Source organism: Vespula pensylvanica, chromosome 13 (genome assembly GCF_014466175.1).
Source record: "Vespula pensylvanica isolate Volc-1 chromosome 13, ASM1446617v1, whole genome shotgun sequence".
Taxonomy (NCBI): Eukaryota; Metazoa; Arthropoda; class Insecta; order Hymenoptera; family Vespidae; genus Vespula; species Vespula pensylvanica.
The window spans coordinates 155,204-168,067 of NC_057697.1; the positions used below are offsets into that span (position 1 = coordinate 155,204).

At 43.8% G+C, this 12,864-nt stretch overlaps 1 protein-coding gene across 15 annotated transcripts in view; it reads right to left on the reverse strand.

Annotated features, from left to right (window-relative positions):
- LOC122633679 (CUGBP Elav-like family member 4) overlaps window positions 1-12,864 on the reverse strand; it is a 469,576-nt gene that overhangs the window by 70,112 nt on the left and 386,600 nt on the right. The window contains exons 1-2 of one of the 15 annotated variants that reach the window (XM_043821890.1): window positions 8,172-8,177; window positions 6,049-6,052 (exon numbers count right to left, since the gene is read on the reverse strand). The exons of the other annotated variants lie outside the window; for them this stretch is intronic. The gene's annotated coding sequence lies outside the window, so the exon portion shown is untranslated. Of the gene's footprint in view, window positions 1-6,048; window positions 6,053-8,171; window positions 8,178-12,864 lie in introns of those variants that run through there. 15 annotated transcript variants of the gene reach the window in all.

Sequence of the window (12,864 nt, forward strand, 5' to 3'; positions counted from 1 at the left end):
AGTACGAGCGTTTGTAATAAGATTTAGAGATGGAACGTTTACTAACAATTTACGGTAGAGTATGTTTTCGTATAATGGGAACTAATATGAGAGATAATTGTAACCCGATTTCCATATACGTTTCTATCGTCGACGATCGTTATATCTATAATCATCGGGAAAATAAATTTATGAGAGCTTGTAAAAGAGAGGTAAAACTTTAAGCACCTTACCATATTCGTTGAGTAGTTCCTCCTCGATGATACATCGAGGAATTACCTCAATTATAGAAAATTCGTAACTTCGTATTGTAACTATACGTAATTCGAGCTGAGCTGAAATGAAAACGAGCTTTCATGTTTATTTTTCTTTATTTACCAGCGTATACCTTCGAACGATTTGTATTTATTTAATGAAATATTCGTAATAATATCACAAGTTCGCTAAGAACATTAACTCCGCTCGAACGGCGACCTCTCGATTCGAACGCTGCCGGAATACTGATGCTCGTCGAGCGACGTTATTGTCGTGACCTTCTAAACGTTACGATACTTTCAATGAGATACGTAATTGGTTTGTCATCGAAGGTAAAAGTGAGACAAGACGGAGATTTCAAATGTCAACAATAGACGAAAAACACCTTTAAGAACGTTTCCTCGATCGGATTACTTTATTTCAACGTTATATCAACAAAGCCTTTAATTGGTTTTATCGAAAAATTCATGGATTAACCATTCGCAGTTTCATTTCATTCATTGGAAATAAAAGTTTTCGAGTTACTTTAATTTTTCTTTGCACGATATGATAATACGCTGGTAACTCTGATATTTTACAATAATGTAAAGAGCGATGCCCATGAGAAAGACGTTTAATACGACCCAAGGGATATTTAAACGTTTCCATCCTTCTCTTTTCTTCTTTTCGCGAGAACATATACGTATAATATCGATCGAAGGTGGGATAAAGGTAACGTCACGCGATATCACTTTGTCCACACTCCTCGACACAGTTAAGAAAATTGTAGATAAAACAGAGGTACCCGTCAAATTAGAAGGCGTAGCCTGTGTTTACCACGTTCCGGAGTTTGCGATGAGCAATCGCAATTATCGATCGGAAAGTTTTAATGACGTCAAATAGCGCGAACGTAGCGCACGAGTGTCCGATCGTATAATGCGCTACCGACAATACCTTTTTACACCCCTCTTAACTCCTGCATCTAAGCAACCTTATTTTTACACCACCTTATTCAGTATTTAAAAAAAAAAAATAATAATACTATAGTCTATTTTTAGAAAGGGACTAACTCGATTGTAATATGATAACGCATTTTTTCAAGGTTCTCTCTTTCATCCTACTACAATAAGCTACCCGCGAAAGAAAGATATTTTCTCTGAAATTAGTCTGAAAAATTCGTTTGCGACGAACTCTTCGAATCGTCTGGCTTGCCGATGAAATTATCGTTCTTCTCTATAATTCAAGGAAGGTGATGTCTGTTTCGCAAAATCATCCGGGCAAATAATGAGCTTCTCGCGTAGCAAAGAAGAACGCGCGTGCACGCGTGTATCGAGAGCGGACGGTGGAGGCTCTTGGCGTTAATTTGTCGTTACCCCATAGCCATTCGTTTGCCAGTGACAGCCGGACACGAAGGGGTGGCATTGTCGAGGTCGCGTGCCCGACGGACCGTGGTGAGAAGGTGTTCGTCAGTGCGTACTCGAATGCATGTGTATGCGTCGTTCTGTAAATGCGTTGGAAGGAAGGGTTGGCGTTGTCGTTGAAGCGAGGCAACGGAGGAGATGCCTGTGGCGCTGTTAACCTCGAACGTTCCTACTAGGATCGCCGTATATGGAAGGTTGGCAAAGAAGTGGAAAGAGATAGAAAGAAAAATAAGGTAGAAAGGTTGCTCGCTAGCACCGCTGGTCAGTGTATCGTGTCGAAGAAAAGGAAGACGGAGAAGAAAAAAAAGCAGAGAATGGAAGGGATGAGGATAGAGGATAGAAGATAGAGGTGGAGGTTGATGGTGGTGGTACCGTCGATGTTGCCAGTGGTCGTCGTGCTACTACTGTACGCCTTGCGCCGTTCCCGCACTGAATTATTGAGATACCACCAGATCGATGTCACAAAAGGAAAGCGGCTGTGCGGCTTGAAATGACGGGCTTTCGCGTCACTCATACATTATGTACGCGGTCGGTTCTGCCCCTGCGTGTATATTCGTGGGCTAACACACAAAAAAGCGACAGAGAGAGAGGGAGAGAGAGAAAACTAGAGTTCTCCCTACGTCGTCGTCGTCATCGTCGTCGTCCTCGTCCTCGTCGTCGTAGCGAATCGTCCGTCCGTCTGCTGTTTTCTTCTCTCGCGATTACGTCGCCGCTATCGCACCGTCGGCAAAAAAGAAAAAAAAGATGAAGGGGTGGAAGGAACAAGCCGAGGTCAGGTGTTCAAGACCTTTGTCCTTTTCATCCGTCTAGAGTTCGTACCAAGCGGACGAGCGGAAGTGGATGCACCACGTAAATTACGACTTCGAGGAAGGCTACATGTCGCTTGAAAAATAATATAATATCCGTGTCCTCCGTTCTCTCTTTTGAAAATAAACTCTATTATTAAATATTAAACGCTGCAGATTACAATGTCGTACAATTAAACGGTAATCGATGGTAACGCTTTCTTTCCAAAAAGACAAAAAGTCTTGTTCCAAAGTCGATCGATTTACACGATCCCAGAAATCTCAGCAAAACGTTAAACGAGCGATTAGTCGAACGATTAGTCGAGCGTTTAACCGAATAGTAAGATCCATTAGGACGGAAAACGCGAGACTCGTGTTCATTCGTGCAGTCATAATGTCGTCTTTTTTCTTTTTTTATTTCAAGTCCACGATCGTTGAATGCAAAAAGGAAAAGGGAGATATATCGGTACAACAACCGAGGTCAGGTGCAGTTTTTCTCGTTTTCTTTGTCACGCTAGAAGAAGCAAGTGATAATTTGCCGTTGACGTATTCTCAATGTTCAGATATGTCAAGATGTGGCCGACAACGATTAGTAACGAGCAATGACGATTCTCGAACATGAAAAAAATAAGATCTACCCTTGAAATATAGACAAATACTTTTCCACGTCGAGAAAAACCCTGGTGTAATTTCCATAGAAACTTGTTGGATCGGAAATACAAGCAACGTGGGTGGGAATATTGACCGCGAGCTAGACTATAATACAGTCGTCATTGCAAAGGTTGCGTTCTCTTTATACTCCGTCCCTATGTTCGAAGGGCAACGACATTCAAATCCATAAGACAAGTGCCGTCACACTCATGGTCTGACTATTTACTACAAAGTTACTTGCTAGAAACACAAGCGACTATTCGCGAGATAGAGAAAAAATATATTCGATATTAATTTCATCGCGCATCTTATAGGATCGGCCTGCGAACGAGGAATTCCTTGTACGTGATACGTGGTTTCTCACGTTCGTACCCTTAATTCGAGGATGTTGGAATTAGGGCAGAACGGTTAGAGAGGGGTGCTTGTGTCTTGCCGCGTAGGTAGATGAAATATCTTACGGGCACTTACTTTATATAGGGACGAAGGAGAGAGCAAGATGATAGCTGTGGGAGTAGGCCTTGGGAAAGAGGCTGTCAGGATGGCATCGTCGTTGGCTCGAGGGTACGGAAGAGAGATAGCGGGAGAACGAGAGACAAAGAGAGAGAGAAAGAGAGAGAGAGAGAGAGAGAGAGAGAGAGAGAGAGAGAGAGAGAGAGAGACGGAGGTAGATATCGAGGGCAACTGATATCGACTTGACTAGAGGGACATATCTTCGGGTTCTGCAGCCAAAGAGAAAAGGAGGGATACTATCTTATGTAATATTTACCCCTCTTACCTCTGCTCGCGCCTTCGTTCATCCCTCTATTTTCTACTATCCCTGCCACCCTCCTTCGATTTTGCTCTTTCTCTTTATCCTTCTTTCTCTCTTTCTCTTTCAACTCTATTACGCACTATTTTTCTACTATCTTTTCTCATCGCTCGCACGCACGGTCTACGAGCTCGTATCGGTATCTAACGACCACTTGTTCGTGTTCCGATAAACTACGTTTATCATCGCGAAAATTATAATCGATCGCCAGAGTGTTGGTTCTTATAAAATCCACGGATTTAAGGCATACGTGTTATTAGATAAGAACCGAACGATCGAAAAAAAAGAAAAATTGAATTTTGCGGGTCTTACTTGACTACTTGCTACTTACGTTAGAACAAACGCATTCTATTTTATCTATGCTATGCCAAATGTATTAACGTTAAGACAAAAACTTTTATCGTACGTCGTCCATTGCTTATTTTTCTCAAGAAGTCGCGACAATGACCGAACTTACGAAATGTCAACTAGTTTCACCCCATGTTTTGTTTCTGCAGACTCGATGCTCTTGTTCGACATCTTTTTTCCCTAGCCGAATCACTTTGCCGTTCCATCCACCGCGACGCGTCGTAATCAGATTGCCGCTTAATGCCCGTGAAACTGAATAAAAATGCAATAGAGCGTCACTAGGTTATCGAAATCCACTTTTCCGTATAGCGCAGTGCGCGCTGCTAGCCACCATATATCGATTCGTCCACTTTCTGGGGGACGGGGGAGGGCAAGAGAGAAAGAGAGCGAGAGAGAGAGAGAGAGAGAGAGCGAGTGCCGAGCATCTCGTTCGAAAACACATTGGCCCAAAAGCGTGGAAACGGGGTTGAAGAGAGAACAAACGAAGGGGGAACCTGCGAGGGTGCTTGATCCGAAACGTTCTTCTCGTAAGCTCGATCGGAACGTTGATACTCTACGATCGTAGAAACGAAGTCACTTTTGCGTTTCCATTTTTCATTGAAAGTGTACGCGTGAAATTGAGTTCGAAAAAAAAAAAATCGGAAATGGTCTTTGATAATGTTTGTTTTATCTTTGGTTCGATTTTCGACTCGAATATCGGCCTTTTTGTCATTTTTACTCTATGCCATACCGAATGAAATAATTTCGCATTCCGACGATCGATCTATCCTCCTGCTTGAATAGTTGTCGTTATATATTTTTTAGCCCATTATATCGTTAATGTAGCAGAGCACTCGAGATAAAATAATAAAATGCGAAGGGAAGGGTATTTTTTTCGAGCGTTATTACTTTCGTTCGTGGCGGAGGAGAGAAATGGTCAAAGGCTATCTTATAACTCGAAGGATGGCCGGGCCTTCTATTTGCTCGATCTTTCGAGGTCAACGCTAAGAGCGAGTTCAATCAAAAGTATCTTATACTTCTTAACGAAGTAGCAATATTTTGTGTACCTCTATTTATTTTATATTAACCCTCATCTACGACAGAAAGGGGTAGTCCTTATCAAAGGAATAAAGTTTCGAGATGATTACCGGAGGATTACTTACTTAATTATGTAAATAAAACTTTCACAGCTTTTGCTCGTGCATCAACGAGATAATTTGCGATCGTGCCAGATACAAAATTATTAAAACACCTTAGAGTGTTATTCACGATCTTATCGGTTCTAAAAATCTCATCTAAAAACCATTTTATATTTAACATTCTTTGTTAATCTCTAGACATGAATGATACATTCCTTTAGAAACGTCATTCTCTTTCCTACGTCGAAAAAAAGATATATTGCGATATATTTATCGACCATCTCTCTGTAGCCGATTGCCCGCTGTAAGAAAAGAAATAATTAAAAATTCAAGGTGGATGATAAAAGTACATAAAGCTAGATTCGTATGTTTGCGATATTAACAAGCACAGTCTCCGATGTTGCACGTCTCGCTGCACATGCAGTCCTGGCTGTATTTAATGCTTCATATGAGGGTCACGATTGTCCAGGACGTTTATATACCCATACAGAAAACGGGCACGAACAATTTGCACATGGCGGCAGACGATAATGACGGCGCCCAGAGACGTATTAAAAGTGAATTGCGAAAACAGCGTGGCCGGCAGGCAGCCCCATAACTCGGTCGTGAATGAGCGACGAGCTGCGAGAGCTCCTCCGGGTGTCGTTGACCCTTGAGTGACCCAACGTGACAGGCCGTAACGACTGGAAGAGACCCTCCGAGACCCCTCTTGATGAGGGTCCAAGATGGATGCCCGGCAATATTTTTCGCGCGAGGACTCGCGACCATTTCGAAACTTTCCTCTTCCGCACGTCACTTCGTCCTCTCTCTCTCTCTCTCTTACCGTCCTTTTGTTCTCCTCGTCGTTTTTCTAGAAATACCGTCTGTGGGTTCGAACTCTATGCTGAAAACTGAAAGTTTCATCGCCTGGCTTCTATCTGTAAACTATTGTCCACTTTGGATCGGTACGCTGTATTTTTAGCTCGATGAAATTGACTCGATAAAGAGAAATATGCTTCTTGGATGTTTTTCGCTTGAATATGATAAACAGTCTATTTCGATGAGAACACTGTATGTTATTCCTTGATTTGTTCAAATGAAAGCAAAAGGAAAAGGGAAAGTACGCGTCAATCGTTCGTTAAAGTTTCGTTTCAATACGTCGATCATCTTCTTACTCGTAATCAACACAGCGTTATAAATGCTTGGAAAATGCACTCGAAATCTAGAAAAGAGAACGAATTTCTTCTGCCGCTTCTCCCTTCTCCTTTCTTTTGCTCCCTTCTTCGTTGTTCCTTTTTTATGTTCGTGTTAAGCCCACGCCACGACCCTCGCGTACTCATTAACCGTAACTTCAAATTATATACGCGTGCACTCACGCCATTTCGGACAAAAATTATGCCACATGTCTTGTGGAGATGAAGCGAGAGAGAGAGAGAGAGAGAGAGAGAGAGAGAGAGAGAGAGAGAGAGAGAGAGAGAGACAAAGATAGAAAACCAGCCCCTTTTCGAAGGGCGTCTTTCACGCGATAATTACTCCGTCTCATGCACAAGGCTCGTAGACGCTGTCGGTAACGAACGTAACGTTTGGCAACGTTCTAGGTAGTATATCAAGATCGTCTTGACGTATACGAGAGATAACGAAGAAAGAACGAACGAGCGTTAAGAGAAAAAGGGGAAGAGAACGATCTAGCGAGTGCACGAGCTCGCCTTTTTCACGATTACTAATTCTTCCTTATCTCGTCGGACCTTTTTTCTCATCAGCGCACGCTAAATTCAGGCCGGCTCGTTTCTTCGAATTAACTATGCTCTGCTCGAGTCGATCCCGTAAACTGTGCCGAAAATCAGAATTCTTCGCCGAGGTATCGATCTCGCTCGTTCGTAATGTTGAAAACGCTTCGATGTTAAAAAAAGAAAGAAAAAAAAAGAAGAAAATAAAGACACGCAGTCCTCTTGTAACTCGACTAAAAATAAAATTGTTCAATCAGCAAAGTCTGCGAATTTTCTAGTAGATACTTCTCAAAGCTATCATATATGGTCTCGATGTTATTATGCATATCGCGTTGCGGATATAGTCGTCAGCAAGTTATAATCGGATCAAAAATCGCAAGGAATAATCCCACCACGTGAACGTGAGGGCGCAAGCGAAGATAATTCGAGCGCTGCTCAATATGCAATCGGGTAATAAGGCACTGCTTGATGACCCGAAGGTGTATCAGTGCCCGGAGCCAATGCTAACGCAAACGAACTTTGCTTCGTTACCTCCTTGAATATTCAGGAGTTTCGCACGTGCCCGCGGCCATTTGCCGGGACTCAATATGTTTGGCAATATGTAGATGCCTCTATAAATATCGATAACGGAAGAAGAAGGATTCCCGCTAGCAGGATCTGTTCGTTTTGTGTTCGATGCAAGCATCGTAACCGTAAAAGCAAAGACCTCGTCGAATGGAAGTAGACGCTCGAAGCTTTAACGGATTTTAAAGGATTTTCGACGAGCCAGACAAAGGCGTTAAACGGCAATTAATAGAAAACGAAAAGAAAACAAAACAAAAAAAAAGAAAAAAAGAAGTAACAAAAAAAATAACAGCAAGAGAAACGAAGGAGGTTTAACGTTCGAGATCTCGGTCAGTAATTTGGTTCGCGTTGAAACTCGTCCAGAACGGTTAGATCTTTGAAAGTTTCGAGAGAACATCAATTTGTATTGGAATGATGATCTCGGCGGACATATCGTAACCGCGATGAGAGCTTCCGGCCGTACCTCGGCCATATCCTTTCCTCTCGTTTGTTTGGCAATTTAACGGCTTAGTTACCATTTCTAATCCAGTCGAGTCAGCGACAGTAGTTCTCTTTACGAGTAAAGTCCGTGGATACGATCCTAACCGAGTGAGTAAAGCGTTGTAATCTTTAACGTGTTCGTATCTACCATCGTACGGCGTACGAAATGGGTTGTCTGGATAGAACTTGGAAAGTCCTTACGGAACTGATTACCGCGTAACGCAAGAACGTACTTGGGATAATTGATCGTGTCCAACAGCGAAGAATGACGCAGAGACTTTGTTTATAATTTTATACCTCGAACTCACGTACCTTGCAGTATCCAAGGAGCGAGGTAACTTTGACTGATTTTACTCCGGCAATAAATCTTAAATCTGGGCTTTAGCCAATATCCAAAGAGCGCGGTCTGTCGTCTTGGATAAATTCTAACGGCGAGTATCACAAAGAGACCAAGGCTAAAAAAACTGATAATCTCCAGTATCGACATATCGTATCTCAGGAATAAAGAGTACCATCAGAACGCAATTCATATTAAAGTCTCCTGGGGTCGCTCGGGATTAGACCGGTGGATCTAGGGCAGGCAGTTGGCACATTGAGAGTCGTAAAGTACCGCGAGGGAGAGGTGATCTCGAAGGTTTTCGAGCTACCCGGCGGAAGCCGAAGGCAGTCGAGAATGGCAGAAGGCAGCGGAGGCTGTTCTATGGGATGGCTTATCGCTCGCGAACAGACACGGTTTTTCTTTCAACACTTTCCTCGCTCTACAGCTCCTTTCTCTCTTTCAGTATTTTCCGTAACGCACGTCTCTCACTGTCAATCGTCTTCTCTCTCTCTCTCTCTCTCTCTCTCTCTCTCTCTCTCTCTCTCTCTCTCTCTTCGCTCTCAGCGCTGTACACCGCCGATGTGCCTTAACGACTGATTCAATGATCATATCGTAGAAAAAATTAAATCGAAGGACCGACAAAAACTAAATCCTCGTAAGGCGCTGCCGATAACTTCTGTCCAAAATAACAGCTGGGAAATAACAGTGTTAATAACGAAGGAAAAGTATCAAAGGAACGTGCAAGTTGAAGGGGTTGCTTAATTCGCCGGGACGATAGAACGACATAAGTTTTCCGTTGGGAACCTTTGTCCCTTTCGATATAATACAGATCCGTTATATCGGTTGGGCTATTAGGGAGTAAACGCGATGACGTTTCTAGGGAAAATACCAACTCTAATTATTCCAGTAGACCATTCTCTGATAAAATTATTTTTTCTTGCTTGGTCCTCTTTCGCCACCTTTCCCCGCGGCACTAGTTTTTCGAAATCGCGTCGACGGACGAACTGCTTTTTGAGAAAGATTCTCCTCTCTTCCTCTCTCTCTCTCTCTCTCTCTCTCTCTCTCTCTCTCTCTCATTCTCTTTTTACCACCAGCTTTATCGTCCTTTCGTTCTCTCCAACGCCCCAGGGAGATACTCACGCCCAGATATTTCGAGGGTTTCCCATTTCCACGCTCCGGGCGAGGAATATGGGGCCGAGTGTAGGGGGAATGGAAACGAACACGATTCGGATGGAGGGAGAGCTTCGACCTTCCTCCAACCTTCACCCGAAACTGCCAGATAACATCGATCCAAAACATTCGTATGTGAGAGAGACCGTATCAACGTGTGAGATCCGGAAAGGCCAGCGAAGAGGCTAAATTATCAGGGTTCAATACACCCAAAATACGTCTCTCTACTTTCGTCACTTTCGATTTACTTCCGCTTGTTCAGTCTCGTTCATATCGGACGAGCTGAAACTTTACGAAACGCTAAGAGATCGATATTTATGCTTTAGAGATCGAACGCGTGTTCCAAGAGACAAACGAGACGATTGCTTCAACGGATGCAACCAGCGACGGGACTATTAATCCAATCCCGAACATAGTTGAATCATCGTAAGCTTCCCCACTTAAACTATGCGCTTCAAAGAGTGAACGTGTCTTCTTCGAAACGCCGTCGATTCTATACATACCTTTGGTACTCGCTTCCTACGACGCAAAGTCCCTCTCTCTCTCTCTCTCTCTCTCTCTCTCCTTTAAACAGGAGGAAACTCCCGTCGCCGCTGGCAGCAATTATTGATAGACGTCTCGCTAATTAATTAATGCGCTTTCCGCGTCTGAGAATCGAAAGCATAGCATCGAGATGTTCGTGCTTGTCTTGAGACGAGATTCCAATCCTCCACCACCACTTGTCTATCTTTCTCTCCCTAATCGTTTATACCGACGTACTTAGATCTTCCACTACCTTCCATCCTTTCCATCTACTACCTGTCTCCGTAGGTTCATGAGCACCTCCAATTCTGACGATTCCCTGTACAATTTCTCTCTTTCCCTCTATTTCCTATCTTTGCGATTCTCTCTGTCTCTCTCCGTCAAACACGCTGGCCCGAGGGGGTCACCAAGTAATTGGTTTCATTCCCGAGGAGACAGGCTCGGCCTAGGTCCGGACCGGTTCCACCAAGTCTTGAAACTCGAAAGCCCCGGGTACTCTCTACCAACCAACCAGTCGAGCAGTCAGGCCTGCCGTAGTAGATGGCTAGATAACACATTTTCCTCGGATAATTATGCAGATGAAGCCGTTAGTTATGATAACGCAGCGGAGTACCCGGATCTCTCCCTTCTTTTACGCCTGTTGGGTTACGTCCCCTTCCCTTTAAACGGCGGCGAAGCCGGCGCTTTGACAAATCCGCGGACTGTTAAATCTCGCAGAGAGACTCCAGAGGAGATGAAAAATGTGCGAGTAAGGTGGAGAGATCGGGGAGCTGAAAGCTGCTTCCTACATTCGCGAGGAAACGAAACGTTCTCGTGCCGGCCCACCGAAAACGTGTACGGATGCGGAAACGATCTTGGAGTCGATCCTCGTTAGGCGAACTGTGTAAGTAGGCCTTTGTACAAATATCCGAAGGAAGGATAACATCAGTTAACTTGGGACACGTGGGTATACACGATAGAAGCCGGTCTGTCTCTCCTTTCATTTTCCAGCAAATATAGACTTGGCAAATAAGTTAATCCTATTTCTATGTTTCTTTCCGAACTTTCTTCCTCCGAAAGAATGAATTAGTACGTCGGAGTTACGGCATCTAGAAAAAAATTTTTGCAAGATGTTATGATTTGTTGTAGAAAGTGTCGCGTGATTTTACACGAATATCGAAATCGTGCTATGAACCCAGAAAGTCACGTATTTACGGAGCCCCTATCTTTTTCAGGCAGACACGGAAATGTTTACGCACTCCGCGTATACTACGGAACAATGGCCATCGATATTCAAAACCGTCATTTGGGTGCTGCCGCTGTTGTCATTTGGAAACAATTATCGCGCCACCCTCTCTCTTTCTCTCTATCTCGCTTTGCGTTTAACTCGAATACAATGGCTGCGACACATCATTTTGTGCCGTAGTGGTTCGGAAAACTAGATAACGCGATGCGTGACGCATCATCGTAAATTCAAATTTTATTAGCGGAGCGCGTTCGAGTTCCGTTATATGTGCGCGCGCTTGCGCGACCGTCCACGCGTTCCTGTGCTTGCAACGTAGAGACACACGTGTCAAATATTAATCGAACGATCGCGCGAATGGACGATAGGGATTTACTAAACTCTTTAGTTTCGTAAGCTTCCGTTTTGTCTCGTTGCGCTCTTCGTTCCTCGCGCGTACGAAAGTTATAAATTCTCCGTACCTCTTTTATCGATCTTACGAAAAGGCGACGACTTTGGTCGTTCGCGTTTATCGCGTACCAGTGATTGCTTCGCAACAGGCACGTTATACATCTTAATTTAATTTACGCTCTAACCGATTTACGTTCGGAGTCCTCGTTAGGCGAGCAACGTCTCCGCGTTACATGCGATCGTACGTTCGCGGAGGAAATAATAATAGGATTATCTCTCTCTCTCTCCCCCTGCCCCGCAAGACTCTCGATACTTTCGGGAGCTTTTGCGAGTGCGACTTGCCGCAAAATGCTCGCTCGCACGTGAGACGATTTCCTCTTATTGATAGCCAAGAGGACGAGTGCTTTTAATCGTCGGCAAGCGACTGCTGGACTTAAGGGTGCAGTATTAAGAACGAACGTGACTGCTGACCGCAAACGTATTGCCATCTCTCTATCCTCTAATTCTACGATTATATCTGGGTGTACCGTTATGCCAATATGAGACGTGACGTCATCGACCACAAAACATATTTCCTAGTAACGTATGGCTCCGATCGGTCACCTGGCCGGAAGTTTGTGGCTGGAAAACGTGAGAAAGGGAACGAGCGAACAAACGACGGACAGACGTAATAATTTCAAGTTATCACGGAGACAATTTTCTTCCACGAAGGTTTTTAAAGTTTCCACGAAAGACACGGCTAGGAAGAGATTAATTTATCTCAAGAGATAGCAGCGTGGTAGATACATATGTATTTTAAGTATACTCTTCTCGTTTTACTCTTCTTTCTCCTTGCCATTCTTTTGGAAGCGTTTCGTCGTATCTTCCGTTGTGTGTGTGCGCGTATATACATGGAAAATATGTATCTCATTCCGTGGACGTAAATAAGGTTGGTACAATGCTGTAAAACCGAGTAAAGGATAAGGTAAGACAAATGATCTTATTTTTCCCCATAGCCGTAGCTCGTGGTCAGTACAAACGGAAAAGTAAGACGCAACGAAGTGCGAAAGAAAGATCACCCATCTCCATCTAGCACGTACGTGGAAACGGAGTAACCGAAGACGGAACGATGCGGTTACGTCAGAGTTTTGCGCTCTCATTATACACC